Source organism: Pinus tabuliformis, chromosome 1_1 (genome assembly GCF_031772625.1).
Source record: "Pinus tabuliformis cultivar Carrire ecotype Pingquan chromosome 1_1, CPIR1, whole genome shotgun sequence".
Lineage (NCBI taxonomy): Eukaryota > Viridiplantae > Streptophyta > Pinopsida > Pinales > Pinaceae > Pinus > Pinus tabuliformis.
Genome location: NC_142297.1, coordinates 866551459 through 866564326, shown reverse-complemented (window position 1 = coordinate 866564326; position 12868 = coordinate 866551459).

The following is a 12868-nucleotide window of genomic DNA, read 5'->3' as shown; positions in this document are numbered from 1 at the left end:
TGTGCATTAAGAACCTCATATGGAATTTTATCCATTGATTTCAGAGGGATTTTGAACAATAATCTTTTAGCCACATTTGTAATGTCAAAGTATACATCATCAATATATACTCATACATGTTTTTCCCTTCCTTTCCACCACAGGAACCATCTCTAATCTAGCATCACGATAAATATTCAAGTCTTCTTTAACTAGAACCTAGATTAATTGAATGCTTGGACACACCTTTTTTGCTTCATCACCACACATTGAATTCTTACCACTGAAATTACGAGCTTCACAACCCACAATAAACCAAACCTCCTTGTGTGGCTATTGGAGGATTTCTATGTAACTTTGGCCTCTTCATCTGCTGGACATTCTCAACAACATGCTTTTTTTTAAGCTTAACCATTATGTTTTTTGAGACAGTCTCACCTACATCCAAGTTCATATCAGTTCATGGATTTACACTTTCCTCAAGGTTAGTTAAAATCATCATTTCACTGGTATTAGGAGTTAGTTACTCTGCAATCCTCTTTTGAGAAACCTCAATAGAGGTGTTAGTATGCCGTTTCATGTTAGGATATTTCAGCACATAGGAATAACTAAGTATAACTTGGTCTAGTGTATAGCTAGGTAAAGTGTGTTTCTTTAGTATGTACTTTTTTAAACTTACAATCCAACTGTCACAATATGTTCTAGACATGAAGTGATCTGACGGTTCATTCTCTCTTCGGTATAACCGACACTTGATCTATGGCTTAACACTCGATTGGTCCATGATCTCTATTTAAAGAGCATGGAGGGTCATTTGTAAGGTGACCGTTCATGAGAGATGCTTATTTAAATTTTATTTCTTTTACATTAGTAAATTGCCTGAAGTGGTCGCGTTGGCTCAGGTCGTGGATTGTTTCCTTCTTTGAGGGTTTTAACTATGTCAAGAATATCGGTGTACTGATCTGTGATTTGTTTGTGAGCGGTGTCCTTTGGTGTTCTATCTAAGGAAATTACCCTGTAAATTCCTACATGGTATCAGAGCTATTCGAGGGTCGCATCTGTTGGTGATCCAAATCTGAAGCTGGTACAATTGCATTTGACTTTCATTTCCTAGATCTACTATTTTCGACTGCTTTCTGGCTGAGAGGACTGCGTTATTGTGTTAGGAGCATTTGTTCCAGTGAGGAACCCCTTTCGTTTCACGTGAAAAGGTTTCTGGTAGCCCTAGCAATGTCATTTTTAAGATCTGGAGGTATACAATCTATATTTGTAGTTTTAGTTGTTTATCTCTTTATTTATTTTGGTTTATTTATCTCTCTTTTTTTATTACAATATCTATAACTTTCAATTATGTGTATTTTCTTTGCCCCGCAACTTTTTGCGATGAAGGCAAACTAGAAACATAAAGAAATGATTTTTTTTCACGTGTATGCTCTTTTCTGCCCCGCCTTAGTGTTATCTCGGAAAACCAAAAACATTGAGGAAAATATATAGTTTCCGGCCAAATCTAACTTTAAGCCATAAGGCTTGGATTACTTTTGCGTGTTCGTTTTGGTTTGTGTGGTTTTTTTTGTTTTGTAGGCAAAAATAGGTTTTTCAAGCAAGCACGCTCCAAAGCTTCAGTGAAAAAAAAAAAAAAAAAAAAAAAAAATCCTTCCTATTTTCCAAAAATTATGAACCTTTTAAACTAGCCCACTTGGTCCAAAGTTACTTTATGAGAATAGAGGTCTTGGGTTCAAGTCTTTCTTTTTGTTGAGTTATTTTTTCAAAAAGCACATGTAACTTATGTTTTAAAGTTACTTTATGTAAAAGTATTCTCACCCATTATAAAAAGTGAGTCATTTATAATTCTAAAGTCACTTTATCTTTTATTTAAGTTACAATTTAGTGGATAGTTCATAAAGTGTCATTGTAAAAGTGACTTTCAATTATTTATAAAAGTGGGTCACATAAAGTAATAATTTTTTTTTTAAAGTGAGCTAATTAGATTAAGTTTGGAGGGGGGAGGACAAATATAACATTATCATTCACTTCCCAACATTGACGTCGTTTGTTGGCATCTTCAACAACTTTTCTTCAAAAAACCATAACTTCTTCATCCGGAAGCTGTTTTCAAAGCCGTTTTTTTTAATCGGCCCAATTTTTTCGAGATATTTCCATTGGAACATTTAGTTTAAACATATTCAGCTTCAATTTCTTTTAAAATGGAAATTCCATGCCTATTTATTCTTGACAACACCAACTACTTCCAATGGCTATCATACGTTATGGATTTACTTAGAAGTAAATGTCTTTATAGAATAACCTCAGGGCAAGAGTCGAAACCTAAAGATGAAGATAAGTTATCCAAATGGGAAAATAAGCAATATCAAGTACATGGGTTGATAGAGATGTCTATTTCTCCAGACCTTAAATTCCATATCGCTTTAATTGATATCTCCAATGAAGCAACGAAACGTCTCAATAAAGTTTTTGGAATTAAAAATTAAATTAGAGCCCATTAACTTGAAAATGAGTTGCTTAAATTGGACCTCAATAATTTTTCTTCCATTGAAGATTTTTTGTCCAAGTTCAAGACCCTTGGACTTCTTTTGGAATGTGTTAAGGTTAAGAAAGAAGACGGTAGCCTTATCTATTCCATTCTTACTAAGTTAGGACCAGCCTAGTCTGTGTTTGTTTCCGCTTTCCATTTTATTAGAGAAGCCTTTATTTCTCAAGGACAAGCCTACAAGTCCCCCTCTTTTGATGCCTTTTGTGATTGTTTAATAAGAGAACAATAAAAACTCTTACAACTTGGTCTTCTTAATACTAGAAACTCTTCTAAGAAAGCCTTAATAGTCCAGCAACAACCAAGTTCAAAGAATCCGAAGAAGCAGCATCCTAAAAATAATGGTCCTAAACCAAATAAGGGTCCTAAGCCATTTTAATTTCAAAATGAAAAATCAACTCAACAAAATGATAAGGCAACTAAAAACAAAGGGAAGAAGACTGATATACATTGCAACTTTTGTAATTGTGATGGCCACTTAGAATCCAAATGTTTTAAGAAGATGGAAGCCTTCGAAGCAACAATGAAGAATAATAACATCCATTTGGAGAACTCTTCAAGTTCAAGTTCATCTTCAAGAATAACATTTTCTACATGTGGTTTTCAAGCATCTTGGTCTGGTTATGCACTAAATGTATCCTCTTCTTCTCATTCTCATGAATGGCTCATTGATTCTGGAGCTTCTTATTAGATGGCAAAAAACAAAGCCATGTTTTCTTCTTTAAATGATTGTAACACCAAAAATATATATGTTGGTGATGATAGATCTCTTAGTGTTGTAGGGTCTAGAACTATTCATCTAGATAATGGTCAATTTAATGATGTAGTGTGTTCCTACCTTATTATACAACCGTCTATCTGTATATCAGATAACTCATTCAGGTGAAGGTAAACTGTTGAATTTTCACCTCATGATGTTGTAATTAAGGACCTAAGAGATCTTAGACAGATTTTAGTTACTGGCATTGTTGATGATTCTACAAGGTTGTATAAGTTTAACAAATTTGGGTCGTCAATTCTTCCCTCGGTATTTGTTGCTCATAATGATGAAGTGAGCAAACTTTGGTATGAGCGATTTGGTCACTTAAAGTATCGCTTCCTTCAAAATCTATGTAAAGAAAATATGGTGACAGTTCTTCGTATGGTATCTTGCAGAGATGGTGTATGTTCTGGATGTGTATTCAGAAAACATCATCGGGATAGTTTTGAAAAACGTGCCTCTTGGCATGCCTCAACCCCTTTACAGCTTGTGCATAGTGATTTATGTGGTCCACTTCCAGTTGTTTCATTCTCTGGCTACAAGTATTTCTTAACTTTCATTGATGATTTCTCCAGATGCACTTGGATATACTTCTTAAAAGTCAAGAGTGAAGTCTTTAACATGTTCTTGGTCTTTAAGGCCTTTGTTGAGAAACAATCTGGACATCAAATTCTTAAGCTAACATTTGATAATGGTGGAGAATATGTTAACAACAAATTCATCAAATTTTGCACTCAGCATGGAATTCAATTGCAACATAATGTTCCATATACTCCACAACAAAATGGTGTAGCTGAAAGGAAAAATCGCACCTTAAAGGAAATGGCTAATTGTATGCTTGAATCTAAAGGACTTAGTCTTAATTTTTGGGTAGAAGCAATTAACTATGCAAATTACATATTAAATCGCACTCCTACTAAGGTTTTAAAGAATACCACTCCAAGAGAAGCATGGAGCTCAATTCAACCAAATGTAAGTCACTTTTGTGTTTTTGGAAGTGAAGCATTGACCCATATTCCAGATGAGAAACATAAAGCCTTAGAACCTAAGAGTGAAACATGTATTTTTGTTAGATATTCTGAAGATGTCAAAGGATATAGACTTCTTCAACCTAAATCCAAAAATGTTATCATTAGAAGAGATGTAAAGTTTTTTGAAAATATATCGGCTTACGAGCCTAGTTCGGCAGATGTGCCACCTCTCTCTATTTCTTCTACTTCTAAAAATATTTCTTCTTCAGATGATGACAATGAGGATGACAATCCTCCCCTGCCTTCTCGGGATTCTCCTTCAGCTCCTCAACTTACAAAATTGGTCTGTGCTACTTAGGATGCAACAGGTGCTCTTGCAGGTGATCCTACAGATCATCATCATACATGTTCTTAGTTCGATAGAGCCTCTTCTTTACTAGCTCAAGCTTCAACAAATTATGATCCTGACACCTTTTCAAAAGCTTTGGGCCATCCAGATTGGGATGCAACTATGAATGAATAATATTGTTCATTATTGGTTAATGATACATGAGACCTTGTTCATCTTCGAAAGGGATGGAAACTTGTTAGATGCAAATGGGTTTATAGAACCAAGTTTGGACCAGATGGAAAATTTGATAAACATAAAACTCGTCTTGTTGCTAAGGGTTTTTCAAAAGTTGAAGGCATTGACTATACTTAAACCTTCTCCCCTATTGCCAAAATGAACTCTATCCGCCTTGTTCTTTCCCTTGCCGCCTCTTTCAAATGGGAAGTCCATCAAATGGATGTTAAATCTGCCTTCTTGCATGGGACTTGCATGAAGAAATATATATGGAACAACCTCTTTGATTTATACAAATAAACTCCAGCCTTGTATGTTGGCTTAAGAAATCCCTTTTTATGGTCTCAAGCAAGCCCCTCGGCCTTGGTATGCCAAAATGGATAGATTTCTTTTAGATACTTGCTTTTCGAGGTGTCATTCTGACAATATTATGTACACCAAGAAAAATGGTAAGTCTCTTATCATTCTTGTTCTTTATGTTGATGATCTTATCCTTACTGGTAGTGATCCCAACCTTATGAACCATGTGAAGTCTAGCCTTAAAATGCAGTTTGAAATGACAAACTTAGGAAACTTGCATTATTTTCTTGGTCTTCAAGTCTTGCAATCCAAAAAAGGTATTTCCCTTTCCCAGTCCAAGTATGCCTGTGATATTCTACGCCACTTTCACATGGAAGACTGTAAGCCTACCCCTTCTCCCTTTCAATATGGAGCCAAAATTTCAGTCACTTGTACTTCCCTTGAATTTGATGCTACCTTATATCGTCAGCTTGTTGGAAAACTTTTGTATCTGACCCATACCTGTCCTAACCTTTCCTTTGTTGTTGTCCTTATTGCTCGGTTTATGCAAAAACCACATGAAAGTTGCTGGAAAGCAACTAAAATAATACTTCATTATGTTTGAGGTACAATTTAGTTTGGGATTCATTACAGTGCAAAAGCATCTCCTCTATTGGTTGGTTTTACTGATTCCGATTGGGCTGGTGACCCTGATGATCGAAAGTTTGCTGTAGGTTATGTCTTCAATCTTGGTTCTAGACCTATTACATGGGCTTGCAAGAAAAAAGGTTTCATTTCTCTTTCTTCAGCAAAAGTAGAGCATCGTGGCGCCATAGAAGCTAGTAAAGAAGCCACGTGGCTTCGTCAGATCCTGTAAGAGTTTGGTTTTTAGCAGCAACATCTAACTACACTTTGGTGTGATAATCAAAGTGTTATTCAACTATGCAAAGATCTAGTCCAACATCAATGCAACAAACATATTGAACTACACATTCACTTCATCAGAAAGCTCATTCATGACCATGTTCTCGAAGTGTAATATTGTTCAACCGATGATCAAGTTGCAAACATATTTACCACGGGGGCTTCACTATGGTAGCAATATCATACCACGTTCATTAATATTGGGGGATTTAAATTGAGGAAAAATTGACATAATATATTGAGCATATAATAAGGGGTAAAGGGTTTTTATATTGACAGGTATAAAAAATGGAGCTCAAAGTTAATGAAAAAATATAAAGGGGTGTAAAAAATGTTAATGAAAAAATGGATACCTACAATATCTATTGAAAGTAGGGGTTTTTTAAATTGGTAATGTGTATTGGGTTCATATTGGTAGGGGGTTAAATAATGTGATTATAGATATTTTCCAATATGTAATCAAATTAAGGGTATTGTTTAGTATGTCACGAATGCACGTGATATGTCACAGGTTCATTGAGTGAAACCCCCGTGATATTTACAAAGGCTCTCACAGAGGCGAAGTTTACTAAACTTCGATTTATGATTGGATTTCAGGAAGTTGTCACTAAGGGGGGATAGGATCTAATGCCTCCTTCCTTCTCCTATTGTTTCATCTTTGTACACCCTTCAATCCTATCCCAAGTTGTTCTTAAGGGGGGATGTTAGGATATTCTGACACATAGGACATAGCGAAGTATAACTTGGTCTAGTGTATAGCTAGGTAAAGTGTGTTTCTTTAGTATGTACCTTTTGTAACTTAAAATTTGACGGTCGTGATATGTTCTACACATGAAGTGATCCGACAATTCATTCTCTTCTTGGTATTACTGACACTTGATCCATGGATTAACACCTGATTGATCCATGGTCTCTATTTAAAGAGAATGGAGGGTCATTTGTAAGGTGACCATTCATGAGAGAAGCTTATGTAAGTTTTATTTCTTTTACATTAATAAATTGCATGAAGTGGCCGCGTTGGCTCAAGTTGTGGACTGTATCCCTCTTTGATGGTTTTAACCATGTCAAGAATACTGGTGTACTTGTCTGTGATCTGTTTATGAGTGGTGTCCTTTGGCGTTCTATCTAAGGAACTTACTCTGTAAATTCTTGCATTTCACTCCGTCATCATTATCATAAACTTGCTCATTGTGGCATTCTTAACTCCCTCAGAAAGATTTACCATCCTTATTAGGAGATTTCTTCATTGAAACCCTTGAATTCACATAATGGTTGTTCTTCAACATAGGGGGATGCAACCACATCCATGCTTTTGCATTTTCTTCAAATTTTCTTATACTTTGTTTAATGGGTTTGGAATTATCCTTAATGATGCTCGATTTATTTTCCTTGTCCTACTCCTCTAGTTTTGTAAGAGCCACTTTGTTCCATTATTGCACTTGTTTTATAGTTTTTTCTTGTTGTTCCTCTAGCCTCTTCCAAGATTTTGCATGCCCTGCTTGCTTCTCTTCTATCTTCCTCCAATAATTTTCATATTCTTTGCCAAAAACCGCTTCCAAGTATTACATATTCAAACACCAACTAGCCTGGCATGATGTTTTGCTCTAATACCACTATGATGATCTAGGGTAATTTTTTCCCTAGGTTTTCTTAGGGATAGTAGGGTTTAATAGTAAAATTCTTGTGCTTATTTTGGGAAGAAATAAGGAATGCATTCAATAAAAAAGTGTAATACTATTCAACAACAAATCTCTATTAATTTCAATAATAATAGCATTGTTCATAATTCATCCACCCTCATCAAAAGAATTCAATACATCCGACAACTAGTTCTAGGTTCACAAGATATAACTATTGAGTAAGTAAACACCCATGTGCACTGAATGAAACTAAAAAATGCATGTCTAATATTCCCTTGTGAATTCTGGTCCAAAAAATTTACCAAAATAGACACAAAGGTGCTCTTACAGAAACAATACCTCTTTTATGCAAAATTTAAAAAAATGCTTCCAAAGAGGAGGGGTTGATTCCTTACAGAGGGGTTCTCACACAAGAGTACAAGAAATTAAACCTTGTCCGTGTTCTGCTATTTAGGAGGTTCAAGAGTGGTACTGACATCAAATTCTTGCACAGAGTCTCCAAAATTTTGGTCTACCGTAGATGAACTTTGGTGCTTTAGCAACCTTTATTTTATTCCTTTGGATGGCTTGAAATCCCTTCCAAGATCTAGCATGAGGTGCTTGTGGTGCCCAAAGGATATTAAAACCTATCCATGATTTTTTAACATCAATAATGGTTTGTATTTGTAACAATATACTATTTTGATTACTCATAACCATATTTTTATTCTTGCTACGAGATTTTGTCCTTCCTACCATAGAGATTTGTCTTATCTTCAATGGAGGAGGGGCCCAAAAATATGTCTTATATGCTGTTGATATTTGGTAGCATTGAATGTGCTTTAGCTATGAAAATTTGTGGAGAGGTTAAAGCACATGAGATTTCCAAGACCCAAAAATCGTTTGGGGAAATTCCACTCGAATGGAGAGATATTAAAATAATTAATATTTTTAATGGGGTTCTTAAGTTTAAACTTAGGAAAATTAAAATATTAATGTGTATTAACATAATATGGGTGAGAAAGTTCTAAATAATGAGGATCAAGCCAAATCTAATCTTAGCCATTGATTAGGGACTTAATCTCGGCCATTGAATCATCGACAAGAGAAGTATAAGAGGAGGCTTGAGGGTCAGTTGGAGATACACCAAGTTGATCAAGAATTCTATTTTCTGGGGCAGGGTTTGCTGAGAAATCGAGTTAGTGGTCTGTTGTAGTGAGGGGAAATTTGGTATAAGGTCAAGAATAAATAGCAGAGAGGCAGAGAGTTTCAGAGGGATGGCGCAGTGCCTTGCAAGGCTGATGTAGAGGTAGCCAGGACTAATGCAAAGGTTGAGGAGGCTAGCGTAGAGGACACAAAGGGCCAAGAGGTTGACGCAAAGGGCCAAGAGGTTGACGCAGAGGCGGTAGAGACTGACGTAGGAAGCACAAAGGGCATTGACGCTGGGTTGAAGAGGGAACATCGAGGAATTTTTGTGGGGCAGATTGAAAACTGGTTAGCTGACGCAGAGTTGTAGAGGGTGATGCAGTCTTTGGAGGATGATGCAGTTCCTGAGGGTAGCTTGGAGCAGATTTCGTTGTCCAGCTAAGGGAGAAGTCGAAGTCAATCTGAGGATATTCATCTGGTTACTTATTAGCCAAAATATCTGTCTCCGAAGAAAGGTACTTCTACCAAGGAAAATCTCTGAAGGGTGATCCATTTATGGCACCCTAGTTGTATTAAGAAACTGAATAATAATAAAACCCTCATCTCTATTACACCGGTTTTCCCACATTGGGTTTTTCTGGGGGCGATTATCCAAAAATAATGGTGTCCCTTGTGTTGTCTTAGTTATTTCAATTGTTGACCTATTTATGTGTGAAGGTTGCATTTGTGTTTATTTTGGTATTTATATTAATAAATAACTTGTTAATGGAAAGAAAGAGTAGTAGAAAATAACCCAGATAATGCAATAGGGATTTCTGATGTGTTAGACTTAGAAATTTCCACATGGTATCAGAGCATTGTAGAGCACAGGAGGGCTGAAGACACTAGCAGATCTCTGAAAATTTGCAGCAGAAGCATTTGTCCTAAGAGATAACGATATTCCAAAGCAATGACAATAAGAGAAGAAATGAGGGAGAGCCTGCGTCATCATTTTGAGCCAAGGGAAGGGAAAGTACAGAGGTAACGTCATCACGCTCAACTAGGTAGGATTGACGCAGTTGGTTGGAGGCCCAGATTCAGCCTTTATCGGGATTGCGTAGAGCCTTAAAGGCTCAGTTTCTTCAGTTGCTGGGGCTTGGAGAGATGTGGGCAGATTGTGATTTGAGGAGCTGGTGGGACGATATTTTTTTCGATAAAAAACAGTGTCTAAGGAGATTGAACCAAGGTAGAGGGAATCACTACCTCGACGAATTTCTAGATAAGGAATCCAGATCCGAGCTGCAGTTGCAAGGAGGATTGGAGAGGAGTGGTTAGAAAACTGACCAAATGATTTCCAAGAGGGAAATCAGGACTCAGAAGAAGATTTCCAGGACGGGAGTCGAGACTCAGAGGGAGTTCAGAAGATTGGTTGAAATGGTAGTGAAAATACTGAGGGATGTGACAGGTTGGACGGGTCTTCCAACATTGTCATTTGGAAGGCTAGGATCTTGGTAGTCCTGGATCGATATCACATCAAGCACTTTTCCTTGAAAGTAGTGGCTATCCCAATTGACCTAGCGGAGAATGAGAAGTATGAGAATGTGATGGCAAGGGTGAAATGCATGATCCTAGACAGGGTGAAAGTTCATGTCATACCACATATTGTTGAGAAGAACAAAATAAAGGAGATGTGGGACACCCTGACCACCTTATACCAGGGCTCTTCCGTGCAATGGAAGATGCTATTGGAGAATCATCTGAGGTAGAAGAAAGAGTATCACCCATACAGTTCGATCTTGTGCCACTCCTCCAGCTTTAGTCCAACCCTCGCCACATCAAAAGCACACTACTCCAGTAGCATAACATTGCTTAACATAAACTCAATTCTCAAACCAACAAAATTTCCTTACAAACTTCAGATTCTAGCCCCCTGATCATTATGATGAGTGCTCAATTTATAGGAAATAGAGGTGGTTTTGTCATAAATGAGGGTATTGAATGGCCTTCCAAACTTGGAGTTATTTTCCATGGAGCAAGGTATGAGAGGATAGGAGGTTAATGGATCCTCAGCCTTCTAATTTCAAGCTCAAAAGAGGAGATAAGAGATGGGATCCTTCTAGAATCATCTAGAATCAAGGAATATTTCCAGAACCGTATGCAAATTTCGCTCAATCTCGCCCAGCGTATGTCAAAGAGGGCCTAAGTGCACTGTAGTGCAGGCCATAGTGGGTCTGCCTGCTCTGCAGTGCACTATCTCAAGGCTTGGGCTACGCTAGTGTCCCAAGGAGGTATTTCTAGAAGGCTTCAAGCCAAGAAACTTTCATAGAAGGAAGCATTTAATGAGTTGAATTCTTTAGGGCATGTAACAACTGAATTAGGGTTTAATGAGCCCTAAAAGTACTGATCTGAATGTCGAGAGAATAGACATGTTACAGTTTCCCCCCTAAACCATGAAGTCGAAAATGATAATGTCAAGTGATATGTTTACGATGTGACGGAGAGGAATAGAAGCGGACGGTGACCTGCATCGTTTACAATACATAAGATCATGATATTTTTAATTTTTTCATGAATTGCTAAGAGAAGGCATACCCATACTCAGCATATAAACTTTTCATTACATGTACATAGATAGTCGTCTACAGATATAGACCCGTGATAGGATGGCCATATGTGTAAAGCCATCATACAGATGATTTAGTACTCTCCTAAAATCACATCCTGGATGGATGAAACTAGATCTGGGGTCTGCTATCTCATCCAATTGTTCGCTCAAGTATGAGTCTAACCATGTGAATATGTGATCTGAAGTCTAACATGGGAAGACATCGTCTAATTACCAGCCAATGATGTATGATGTTAACATACGTGAGAGAGATCACCGATAATGATAATGATTCTCAAGGTACTGCAGTACATTCTGCATGGTGTGAATAGATGTTTTGATGTCGAACACCATACAAAGTCTTTCAGTCAAAGGCTAGTGATGTCAACCTATCACCAGAAGTGAGAAACTTGCCATTGATGTATGCAAGCCTCAAGGTACTGGAAGGGTGTTTCTAAGTTAACTTCTTGGATAATGTGATGATGTTGACAAGAAGTGACTTGTCGTAGGAGGGCCTTGATGTATCCCACATCAACGACACGAAATGAGTGTAATGATTTTGGAGATGGAATGTAACCGACGACACAAGGTTCAGGAATGGCAGTCATGAAAATGAAGGTTTATGAGTATTGCAAAGGATGAGTTTCACTGAGTAACTTCTCTTGAACATGTTGGTGACACTGAATGAGTTGGTAGCATTGACCCAAAACCAAAGTGATGGATGGTGTGATAGACCATAGGTATGATAACCATCAAGCAGATAACCCAACCCAAATAGTCACAAAGATGAAGTGAAAGTGTCATGTTCAAGAGCGACTTGCTACCATAAAGTGATTTATCCCTTTTCCCATTTTCCCTAGTCATTGCTGACTAGTACCTTTTTATTTTTTAACAAACTTGAGGAGGATAACATATGCTTGTAGTATAACTCCACCCTCCAGGTGAATCCATCACTATGTGATGTTTTAATGAGCCTAGCAAAGGTGAAATTCGGTCTTGTCATGATGGACAAGTTTGTCGCTATTTGATGTTTTAACAAGTTTAACGATAATGAGAAATCGGTATTTTTCATGTTTAGAGAGTTTGAAAAGGGAAAAAAAGAAAACTCCACAATTTCTTTTTCAAAAATTTGTCTCTCAAGTCCCTAAAAGCGTAAAATAATACAAGAGAGAACTTATTGATCATGTTCGATCAACGTATTCCTTTTTCGTAAGTAATCTATCTCAGTCCGAAAAGGGTTAACATTATGCTGAGTAGATGTCGTTTCCAATCCATTTACGAGCTGAAAAGGACAAGCGCCCGACAATATTTTCATGTTTAAAGAGTTGGAAAAGAGCTTGAAAGCAGACCCCCTATTTTTTATTTTCTTTTAACGAGTCAAAAGGGAAAATACTCTACGATCTTTTCATTTTTTACGAGTCAGAAAAGAGCTTAAAGGTGACTCGTCTTATAGGAACGAGTGGTGTCTAAGATAGCAACTGGTTCCGGTGATG